This window comes from Sphaeramia orbicularis, chromosome 5 (assembly GCF_902148855.1).
Source record: "Sphaeramia orbicularis chromosome 5, fSphaOr1.1, whole genome shotgun sequence".
Lineage (NCBI taxonomy): Eukaryota > Metazoa > Chordata > Actinopteri > Kurtiformes > Apogonidae > Sphaeramia > Sphaeramia orbicularis.
In genome coordinates this window covers 6,897,681-6,910,128 of record NC_043961.1, presented here as the reverse complement: position 1 = coordinate 6,910,128, position 12,448 = coordinate 6,897,681, and the positions used below count along the sequence as shown (strand labels likewise).

Genomic DNA, 12,448 nt, shown 5'->3' with positions numbered 1-12,448 from the left:
CCTGTGGTAAATGCCTGGAACAACTTGCCTGAAGATGTGGAGATGGCAAAGGCACTCAGTACCTTCAAAACCAGACTAAACAAACACCGGAGCGATCACCCACTTCAATATGACAACAAAGTGACTGATGTGAACTGAGACTCATTTTGGGGCCTATAGGTTTCAGCCTTCATGCTGTATTTTTGTATTGTATTGTATAATGTGTTTAATGGGAGAAACACACTTTTGCCAGCAAATTTGCAGAGATTATTTGTTTTAGTATCACAGGATGAAGAACATAGAAGGAGGTTTAATTTTAAACAGTAAAGGGTTCGGACTAATGTGAAGCAAATGTGTATTTGTGTTGTGGGTGTCAGGATGTGGAATTCTTTGGCAATGAAAGAGAAGAGCTGTACAACTATTTTTCAGTTTAAGAGGTTGTATAAGGAAAGAATAGAGAAGGGTATTCCATTTAATTTCATCAAGTGGTCCCCACCTGACCCTCTCAGATTTTTCTAAATTTTTACATACTTCTAGTACATTATATATGATGGAAAAATCCTAAATTTCAAGGCTTAATTGTAAATTGTTCCAAGTTATGACCATTTAAGTAGGTAGGAGGTACCCTAAATTGCGACCAAAATTAAGACTAAATTTTCGTCTATTTTCAGGCTTCTATAATTTCTGAACAAGAGCTAGAGGTCTGAAATTTTCAGAATCCTTTCACAGGAATCTGTAGTCCTAAGAAATTAAAATACTTACTTAAAATTTATAATTGCATGTTACAGAGAATGACAAAGTTGAGATTTTATCCATCACCAAACTTCTAAAATGCTACTTTTGGCCACTCATTACACAAAAACTAATCATATTCATTAGAAATTTTATGTGCTATGTGTTGGCTACTTAGGGAATGGATTTGTGTAAAATGAAGGTCTTATGTTGTTATGTATGATATATGAACAGCTGAAAATCAAAAATATCTGTACGACCTTCGGATTCAAAGGTCAATATCAGCATGTGGGATAGGCAGGATCACAAAATAAAAGACACCGTGTGAAAGGACAGGAATTGACCTAAATTTTGACACCAAGCACAACTTGCTTCTATAAATCCCATATTTTAGCCATAAATGGCTAAAATATGGGGGCAAAAAACGTCCATATTTAATTGAACATTTAACATAGAAGGATTTATAGAAGCAAGTTGTGCTTGGTGTCAAAATTTAGGGCAATTCCTGTACTTTCACATGGTGTTATTAAATTGAATTTAGGGAATTTCACATCTACATCTTAAGCAGCATTTACCGAACAAACCGTTACGGTGTTTTTCCCACTATGGTTCTAAATTCTGGTGTTTCCTCAGACTCCGTGTCCGTGCTTCTTTACCTTTGGGACGGGCGTTAAGTCGCTCTTGGTGAAGTGTTTTGCTTCTTGACCGGTGAGAACTTCTGTTCGGTAAAAGTTCACTATCGCGTCGGCAGTGTACACCGGAAATGTATTTTCAGTCATTTTCGCTCGCTATTTAGTCTCCGTTTAAGCAGATAAAATCCGAAGCAGTTGGGTTTTAACCATGGACGGTACTCTAGTTTGTTTAGAAGACGAAACAAAATTGGCGCCTTAAAACTGCTTCCTTGTTGAGTTGCAAACAAAGCCTCTGATTGGTTGTTTGGTTCTTCTTTTGTTGCCAGACGGAAAGTTCACATAGTGAACGGGTGCCCTCTGGTGGCTGGAGACCAAACATTACAATGAAATGAAGTAAAACGAAATGAATTAAAAGGAGCATTGTAAATCATGAAAGAATTGAAAGATAATAATAAAATAAAAACCACAATGTGATTAGATTCAAGAAGTTTGTCATCATATACACATCAGTACTGAGCAATGAAATTCTTATTTTGCAAGTTCCCTTCACACGACTAACATAAGCAATTAAACTAAAGTAGAATGAAATAAAGGAAATAAACTGTACAATTAAAACAGTTTAAACAATGTAAACCAAAACATTAAAGGAAATAACTGTACAATTAAAACAATTTAAACTATGTAAACCAAAACATTAAAGGAAATAAACTGTACACTAAACAAGGAAAAATAAAAAGGTAAAATAAAATGAAGCGAGTACTCTGCAAAGAGTAAGTGTATCAAGGTGCAAAAAAATAAAGATGTGCAAGATACAAATACTGTCGCAGTGGTAAGACGCTGAGTGCAAATATTATTACTGTTGTGCACTATACAAGAATATGTACAGATCTGAGTTACAGTCAGTCAGTGGGCTCAGTAGTGATAAAAACTGTTTTTTAGTCTGGTTTTCTTTGCTTACACGCTCCTGTTGCTTCAGAAATCAGAAGCATGAACAGTGTGTGCTGTGGGTGTGTGTGGAATTAGAATAATCTGTAGTCTTATCCTAACTCTAACCCAACCCTAACGACGATCCTAAACCTTAAATCCTAACCAGAAAAAATCAAATTGTGTTATTTACCAAATAAAGAAAAGGACATAAGAATATGTTTAAAGACTTCCAGATATTCATATACCATATGTCCAGTATGAATTTGGGAATAATAATAATAATAATAATAATAATAATAATAATGATAAAAGACTATCTCTACATTTCTCATAATTAGAGTTTTTGATAAATATAATAGTATAAAATCAGTTTAACCAGACATTAACAGAAAGATGTACACATAAGGAAATATAGCAGATGGGATATTAGCTATAGATGTTAGATTTTGAGAATAATTTAAAACATTACATACATTACATTTGACAGTTTCCTTCTTTTTTATGTTCTTATCCTTATATACAATTCCTGAGTAAATGGAGTAGTTTTACAGTACATGTGCACTCTGTTGGTCAGTATAAACTGTGATTACAGTGAGATTAATTAGAAAACTACTCTTAATTAATTTGAGAGGCAAGTTTTTCATTTATAGGTTTGAAATTCCAAAGAAACAGACAGTGCATTTTCCCACAGGTATAAATATATCCAGTAAATAAGCCAAAACATTGCTCATTATTTTTTATTTTAATTTAAAGAATCTTCTCTGTTGCACCTCTGCTCGTATATGTTCATTTAAAATGCCTAATTATGTGCACTGTGTTGGATTTGAATGTATTTTCGCTCTTGCCTTATATATCCCCATGATTGTTTTGTACTTTATTTTACTTATGTTCATTTGTATTACTGCATTAATATCCTCGTTGAGAGTTTGTACTTTTCACTAGTTCAATGAAAAAAAAAAAGAATAAATAAATAAATCCTGTATCTTTTCCCATTTTGTGTGGTTGTATCTACTCCTGAGCAGCAGGGGGCGACAACGCCACACTCCACCGGCGTCCACGTGACCTAACACGGAAGTCACGGGACTGCACAACTACAGCTGTTCATGTCTGCGTTTGTGGTTGACTTTCTCTGTGCTTTGACTGTTTAAAGGAGGGTTATGACCTGCGGTGACCTCACACGGAATGAGCCGCTGAACCGTAGCTCGTGTCGGCCCTGAACCCTGAGCGGTCATGGCGGTGAACTGGACCGAAGGATCCCCGCCTTCGGCCGCAGGTCCGAGCCGCTTCCTCTCCGGGACCACAGCCGAGACCTTCCTGGCCGAACTGCTCCGGGAGCTCCGGGATGACCGAGCCTCTTACAATGTCAAGGTAAAACCGTAGTGATGTTGAGATGAAGCCTCAGAGGCATTGAACCACCTTGAGCCAAAGGGTTCGAGAAAGAGGTCATTTCTCGAGGCTTCATGTGCACATGAAACCACCTACTGGCCAGGTGTGGAACCACAGGCGGCTGAGTGTGACCCATACAAGGTGTGATGCGTTGAAGTTGTGCATCTGGTATGGCTCTTGGGTACGACGGCGTATTAGGGCCACATACGAAAAAAAAAAACAAAAAACACGCTTGTCACCACGAGAATAAAGTCGTAGTTAAAAAAAAAAAAAAGAAAAAAAGTCATTACTTAACGAGAATAAAGTCGTAGTTTTTTTTTTTTAAGTCATTATTTAACGAGAATAAAGTCGTTAATTAATGAGAATAAAGTCGTTACTTAATGAGAATAAAGTCATTATTTAACGAGAATAAAGTCGTTGATTATGAGGATAAAGTCATTATTTAACGAGAATAAAGTCGTTAAATAATGAGAATAAAGTCATTATTTAACGAGAATAAAGTCGTTGATTAATGAGGATAAAGTCATTATTTAACGAGAATAAAGTCGTTAATTAATGAGAATAAAGTCACTATTTAACGAGAATAAAGTCGTTAATTAATGAGAATAAAGTCGTTACTTAATGAGAATAAAGTCGTTAATTAATGAGAATAAAGTCATTATTTAACGAGAATAAAGTCGTTGATTAATGAGGATAAAGTCGTTGATTAACTAGAATAAAGTCGGTACAGCTGGGCAGCGAGGCTTTGGACGTCATCATTTTCGGCTCCTCCCCTAAATGAAGCAAGCCTCGATACATGCTTCACGGAAACGCCCCCTCCGTTACTCGACACACGCTTTGAAGCCTCGGCACATCCTCGAACATCACAATAAAACCAACAAAAACTGTGAGAGTATAGTCCACAGATCCACAGAGGACTGAGCCTTTACTGGGTAATTAGACAAAGGATTATTATTTTTTAAAGTTAATGGCTGTTATTTAGTCCTGAAGGCAAGGTAAATTTATTTGTATAGGGTAGGGTGGTCCAAAAAAAAATTTTTTTTTAAAAAGATTCTCTGGATTAGAACCCTGCATTTGGTTCCATATCTGGTCAAATTACTTCGATCCAAATTTTATGCAAATTAATTAATATTTAGAGGTTGCACAGACACGTGCAGATTGCTCTATATACTTTAACATAACTAGCCAAATGAATAAAGCATATGAGAATAATTTGTAATTTTATTCTCAAAGTCAAACTGCAACTCGCATAAAAATGTTGCTTAGAAAGTCCAGCAACCACTGTCGCTTTATTGAAATTACAAAAAATGTTCCTGTGTTCTTTGACAACTTGGAGCCAGTGCTGTTTGTGATCTTCATTTGTTGTTTGGCTACAGCTGAAGTCTTGAATAAGCTTCACCCCTCTTTCAGAAACATCACTGACAACTTTTCTAGAATGCACAATTTTCACAGCCTTCTGAAAGTCTGCATCATCAGCCCAGTCTTCTGCAGGAATTCTGAAGAATGTTTGTGGCAGATCCAAAGTTTCAAAGAAACGCATGGTGCTGGTGGTGACAAAATCCCTGATCTGCTTCCCTTCATAATCTGCTGGATTAAGGGCATCCCAACGCTTTAGTGGAACCTCTGAACCTTCATGTTCCATCATGTTGTGAACCATCAGCTGCTTCTGCTCTTGTGTCACACTGGAGTGGAAGAATGCCAGGACAACCAGTTCTTCACTCCAGTACCACAGATGTCGGCCGAAAGCTGTTAAGGCTGCTTTCTTGACAACTGAATTTTCATACTGACAACTTTTTAAGGAATGCCAAATCATTTGCAGGGGCTTTTCGCTGGTCATGGGGCTTCAAACCATGCTGTGATGTAGAGGCTTTGTGCAACCTCTAAAACATCTCCTTTTTCTTCCAAATATTTTCCTAAATCATCTTTTGAATGCAAAACCTAATGCAGGGTTCTAATTGAGGTGATCTGAAACTTTATTTTTTACCAGGATTGTTGGACCACCCTAGTTTAGCACATTTCAGCAACAAGGCAATTCAAGACGCTTCACACAGGACATTGAAATACAACGACAGGGAAAAAGAAACACATTTAAAACGTTATAAAAGAAACATGTAAAAGGTGATTAAAAACAGCCAAGTAAGAAAACAACACATAAAACCCAAAAACATAAAAACACACTCATAGTAAAGTAAGAGTTGCAGTGCAGAGTTTGGAAGGAGAATATAAAATCTAAAAAGTAAAAACCTTTTAGTCAAAGGCAGCAGTGAACAAGTGAGTCTTTAACCTGGACTTAAAAGAACTCAGACTCTCAGCAGACCTGATATTTTCAGGTAGTTTGTTCCACATATACGGAGCATAGAAACTGAACACTGATTCTCCATGTTTAGTTCTGACTTCTGGAGCACAGAGCAGACCTGCACCAGACCACCTTAGTGGTCTGGAGGGTTCATACTGGACTAGAAAGGTCTCTGATGGATTTTGGGCCTAAACCATTCAGTGCTTTATATGCTAGCAAGAGAATTTTAAAGTCTATTCTCTGAGAGACAGGGAGCCAGTGTAGAGACCTCAGAAGTGGACTGATGTGGTCCAGTGTAGAGACCTCAGAAGTGGACTGATGTGGTCCAGTGTAGAGACCTCAGAAGTGGACTGATGTGGTCCAGTGTAGAGACCTCAGAAGTGGACTGATGTGGTCCACTCTCTTGGTCTTAATGAGGACTGGAGCAGCTGCATTCTGGATCAGCTGCAGTCGTCTGTTTGACTTTTTAGGCAGACCAGAGAATACAAGGTGGAAAAAACAGTCAGATGGTAGTGGTTTTAAAATAATTTAATTTAATAGAACTATTCTCAGCAGCAGCAGCATCTTCCTCGGAAGTCGCAAAAAAAAAAAAAAAAAGTTGAATGAAGTCCAATTAAAGTAAGTTTTATTTATAGAGCACTTTTCACAGACAGGGAGTCATAAAGTGCTTTACAGTGCAAAACAGTTAAAACCAAGTAAAAATGCAAAATAAAATACAGTTTTAAAATCCAGTTAAAATACGATTAAAATGCAAAAGAAATAGTCCAATAAAATGCAGTGTATATACAATAAGTAGACGATACACTAATAAAAAATATTAAATGTACATGATGTAAAGTGCACATGGTGCATGAGTATGTTCCTCTTTATGGTGGAGGCTCCACACATTCTGTTTATTCACACCCTCAGTGTCCTGTGTGTCCTTTCAGAGAGTAGAAGTAAAACAAAGACGAAAATGAATAAAATGAATGAGTGGTTTATTTTTGGTTTGTACAGTAATCACCACACACAGTACAACAACCACAATAAACACAAAAACCAAAAAAAAGGAATAGGCCAGAAGCAGTTTATTTTTTGCCTCTCCTTCTCACCTGACACACCGCTTATGTTAATTTAAATGTTTACATCATTGAGCATTGTCATTATAACAAAAGAATCAATAACAAAACAAAAACACATCTACCATCTCCCATTTAATATTCCCGAATGATCGTATACTTAAGGCATTTTTAAACTTTATCAGAGAAGTGAACGACTTAAATTCATCATCAAGTCCATCCTATAATTTCACACCCACAACCCAAATACATCTGGACTTCACATTTGTCTTCACTTTGATACTTTCAAAAATATAAAGACCTCTTAAATTATATTTACTCTCTCTCAATTTATAGAACTCTTGAACGGTATTTGGACACAATATTATTTTTTACTTTATAAATCATCTCTAATATTTAATATATACAGTATCCAGCAATTTCAAGGTATTAAGTTGAATAATAATTATTAGTTGCTTCAAAATATCCTACTTTATTACTTATTCTAATAGCTCTAAAAGACTCAACAAGATGAAATTATGTAACACACATAAGATGCAACACACCTGGACGGTCTGATATTATTCTGTTCATTTTCTTTATTTTAATGTTGTCAAAGTCAGTATCACTCTCTCACTCTGTGGTCCTGTGTGTTGACCCTGTCCTCTGTGTCTGTCCCAAGGTTCTGATAGTTTTGGATTTTTCATTATAGTTTAGTTTTATTTAGTTTACGCTTTTTTTTTCTGTAATTCAGTTAGTTTTAATTTGTTTTTAGAGCAGGTTGCTAGTTTTTAGTAGTTTTTGTTTTTTTCTAAATGCTTAGTTTTTTCTTCTTTTTTCTTCTTTTCTCTTCTTCTCCGTCGTGTTCAAATAAATCCCAGACAGGACTCTGCTGCTTTCTCCCAACTTTAGTCTCCATGTTTCCAGGTAGAGTGGGGACCAGAAGACAACTGGAAACCACAAGTGATGGGCCGTTAAATATCATATGGTGCCACCAGCTAAAATTCCTTGAGGGAAATAAATTGATTTCGTACCAATCCGACATTGACAAAGATGAAAACAAAGGGAATTTTATCCATAAGTTTAACGGTTAGGGTTTGTAAGCACACATACAGTTTCAGTAGTTATTGTTTTTTTCTTTTAATTATAGTTTTTATTTATTTTAGTTAACAAAAATGTTTTTTTTCATTCTAGTTTTCGTCATTTCGTTAGTTTTTTGTTAATGATAAAAACCTTGGTCTGTCCTCAGGTCCTCCTTCTGTCCCCTCTGTGTGAACACCCACACCTGCTGTGTCCTTCAGACTCTGTGGGTGAGGAGACGGTCCGGGAGCTCATGTCCGTCTTCGCCAGTGTCCTCCCAAGTGCGTCCATTTTCGCTGTCACCTCCTCCTGGCCATCACCTCTGTGCTGGTCTGTACTAACTGTGTGAACCAGCTTTCCTGTGCGTGTCAGGACTTCCTGGACCTGCTCCTCCAGCTCGTCCAGGAACACCACTGGACCTCCACGCTGACGGCGCCGTGCGCCTCTGTTCGGGCCACGGCCTGTGACTGCCTCAGGGAGCTGGAGGCCTGTTGTCCTGGCCTTCTGTCCCAGCGTCTGGAGCTTCTGAGCGGGCTTCGCCAACGAGAGACGTCCAGGCTTCACCAGGTGTACACAGAACTCCACACTCTGGTCCTAAGGAACGCTGGTTTATCAGCTCACACAGGAACCAGGAGCTGGTGCAAAGCAGCTTAAAGCCGTTCTGGATGGAAAACGCTTCCATCGCATGTGAAGCGGACCAGCATTAAGGTCAGCTGAAGGACCAGGACTCGGGTGCACTGTGGGTCCCTGGTCCTGGGTCCCATGGGTTCGGTGCCGACCCTGCACACGGGGCCGGACTGTAAAGAGCTGCGCTCAGTGCTGTCGTCGCTGCTGGAGGAGTCGTACCTGCTCACCCCACTGTGTCAGTCCGCTCTGCTCCACAGACTCATAGAGGTGGTTGCCATGGTACCAGGAATTCCTCCTGTCGTATTCAGAGCTCAGCTGCTGCGACTTCTTGGAACCACCGAGGTTTGTATGACATGCCAGACTCATCTCATGAAATTGCATTCTATGTAACAGCAGTTGTTATGGTAATTGGCGTGATATATGTACGTATTTTCATCGTTTTGTGTGTTATTCAATGCCATTGGATTGTGTGTCAATTTATGCCCAGATCTCAGATTTACATATTTGTAACTCCTAAACCTAAACTTAAATGTAATCGCTAATCGCATGGTATTGACACAGCAGGAACATACACACGGAAAGCTTACAATGTGTACAGATAACATGCAATTAAAAGTGGCGTGTATATTTACGCAATTATGATATCACGTTGGAAATGCTGTTATGTGCTTTTCACTCATACTTTTATATGTATGTATTCTGTGGTTCAGGGTGTCAGTCTCAGTTAGTTCAGTTCATAGTACAGCCCAATCTAAGATCAACCGGACCAGTAAATAATAGTATAATGACGTATAAATACTCCTCTAAGTAAAATTAAATTCTGAAAATGTTGTCATTTTTCAAACTGTTTTGTTCACAAAAAAAATGTTAACATGAAAAAACCTAACTTCTTAAGAAAAATAAGTGCAATTTTTAACAGTATTAGTCTCAAGTTATCATTATACACGTGGATTAGAGATAAAAGTGAATCTACAAAGGCACAAAATATTTAGTTTCAGGCAAAATATTGATACAATTTTGGAGTTTGGTATTTGTAACTAAATGACTGACTTGACTGTTAACATCTTCAGTGTAATTTGGCACTTCGCAAATCCATCTCACAGGCAGATTAGAACCTTTGATGGCCTTGTTTTGGTCCGTGGGTCGTATATTTGACACCTCTGCTATAGTTCATGAGATAAACAAGATGTTGAGGCTTTTAAAAAATTTTATATTTTAATTGATCAAGTAAATAAAATAAATTAAATAATCATTCGATTGTAGATGAAAACTATAAGCTTCTTTCGTAACTACTGAGGATAAAAAAAAATGTGAAACTGTTTTGTGATTTAGAAGTGAACTGTGTGTGTGTGTGTGTGTGTTTCCAGGTTGTCTTCTTCACACCACTCTGCTGATGAAGAGTGCGTTCATCTGACTGTCTGTTCAGCGCAGAGGATGAGGCGTCATGCTCAAACGCCTGGTTGTCCTTTCCCAGCATTCCCTGCTGACCACACCCGAGAAGCTGTTCTACATGGACTGCATCCTGCACTTCCCTGAGAACCGACCAATCAGCTGCGGAGACGGCGACGAAGGCCCGCCCGTGCTGCTGACGCCCCGGTTGGCGGCGGCGCTGGTGCCGACGGTGTTCAACGACAGCGCCTCGATGCTGGCCCGCCTCAACCTGCTGTCCCTGGTGTACCTGGAGAACGGGGAGGAGGAGGAGGGGCGGGGCCTGGCCTACCTGTATGAACACCTGGTTTCTCTGATCCGCATCGTGGAGAACGGAGGCAGCCGAGACGTTGTGACCACTTTCTTCCGAGCCGCCTTCCTGTTTCTGTTCTACTTCTGCCACGTGCAGCGTTACTCGGACCGGCTGACGGAGCTGCTGTGTGACCTGTACCTCCACCACGCCCACCTGGCCCCCCACCTCATCAACCTGGCCGACCAGACCCAGGACAGGCTCCCAGAATCCACCTGGACTCTGGGACTCCTCAAGCTTTACAGAGAGGAATCACCGAGGGGCCTCTGGCTAAACTGACCCTGCACGACCTCAGCTGGCACCTGAAGATGCTGGGGCGGGTGGCGGAGGAGGGCGACATCCCCCAGCAGACCACCCTCCGCTTCCTGTCCAGCATCGTCACTCCGTCATCCTCGTCGCTGTGCGTCAATGGCAACTGGCGTTTGGGGAACAGCGTCCTAGCCGTTTGCCGCCGCCTGCTCGTCCACCCGAGCCTGGACTCGCTGCTGATCCCTCTGGCTGATGTCCTGCAGCACCTCGCCTGCCGTTACGGAGACACGGACATCCAGGACCACGCCCGCCTCTACTACACCCTCCTCACTACTCTGTCCAGGGAGAAACTGGCAGGGATGTTGGCGCAAGGTGCGGCTCTGGAAGGACGGGAGGTCAAGAAGCGAACGCTGTCTGGAATCGTGGCCGAGAGCGAGGGGCTGGTGAGCGTTCTGACCGTCCATCACACGGACAAACACATATTTAATCTGGTGGAGACGCACAGGACGCAGGACACTGATGTGGGAGGGGGTGATGATGGTCCAGATCAACCCGAGACGGCGCTGGAGGCGTACAGAGCTCAGTTTGACCGTCGGACTTCGTCTCTGAGATCGTCCTAAACTACCAGCTGGTCCACACAGAGGATTCGGACGCTCGCTTCGACCAGCTCTTCAGCGTCCGCCTGCACTTCAGCCTGACGGACGACCACTACGAGGAGCTGAGCGACCTCACGGCGCCGTGTCTCTTCAGAGCGCGTCCGTCTCCTGTCGTGCAGCTCAGACTGAAGCCTCGGCAGCCGTACCCGACCGCGCTCCACGTCAGCGCCGTCTTCACCACGCAGGACGGACTCTCCTGGCACACGGTCCTCCCAGACGTCCACATCACCTTCCAGCAGACCTTCACGTCTCTGCCCGCGCCGACCACCTGGGGACGAAACGCCAAACTGAAGGTGTTTGACGGATTATGGGACGAAATCAGCACCGACTGCGAAGAGAAGGACGGAGCAGAGAGCGCTACGAGTCTGTTCTGCTGCCGTCTGCAGACGGACGCCCTCTCCGAGTTGGTGCAGAAACACTTCCTGCCGTACCTCGTTTCACATCCAGTGATAAAGACGAACTCAAAGTATTGATCTTCCTCCCACCACGTTCTCACACGCTGCTGAAGATCAGGCCTGAGGAAGACGCCGTGCACTTCAACATAGCAACAGACAACTGGCAACTTCTGCCGCACATCAGCTCATTCCTGTTGATGGTTACAGGACAGGAAGTCACCGACAGCTGACAGGAAGTAGCCGAATGACAGGTATTTAATGAGACATTTCACAGAACTATCACATTTGTCACTTGAATACAGCTTTATTTCAACTAAAAATTAAATAATTGAAGTTGGATAATTGCAAATAATGTTACTGAATTTAATGTGTTGCTGCAATTTTCATGACAAAATATTGAATAAAATGTTACTGCTTGTAAATGAAAGGCAAATTATGAATAAATTCACAAACTGCACATTGATTTCCTTCGTGTGTCTTTGTTTGAAGATCTGAAAACAGAAAATGGATCTGACACTGAAAGTAGGTTTTGAAACTGGAAGAAGTTAAACTGAAAACATCTCAAATATCAAAATATACATGGAAGCAAAAATAACAAATTGAACCTGATATTATCCTTACCATTAATCAATATTATAACTTTTGAGCATTTCAAAGCATTACTAGATGATGAAAATCACCTTTTGTTTGGAAAGTTGAACCTTTAGCTGACGT

At 40.7% G+C, this 12,448-nt stretch overlaps 1 pseudogene; it reads left to right on the top strand.

Moving 5' to 3' along the window:
* Positions 1-3,500: 3,500 nt before the first annotated feature.
* Positions 3,501-12,197, top strand: LOC115419478 (AP-5 complex subunit beta-1-like; annotated as a pseudogene).
* Positions 12,198-12,448: the final 251 nt, after the last annotated feature.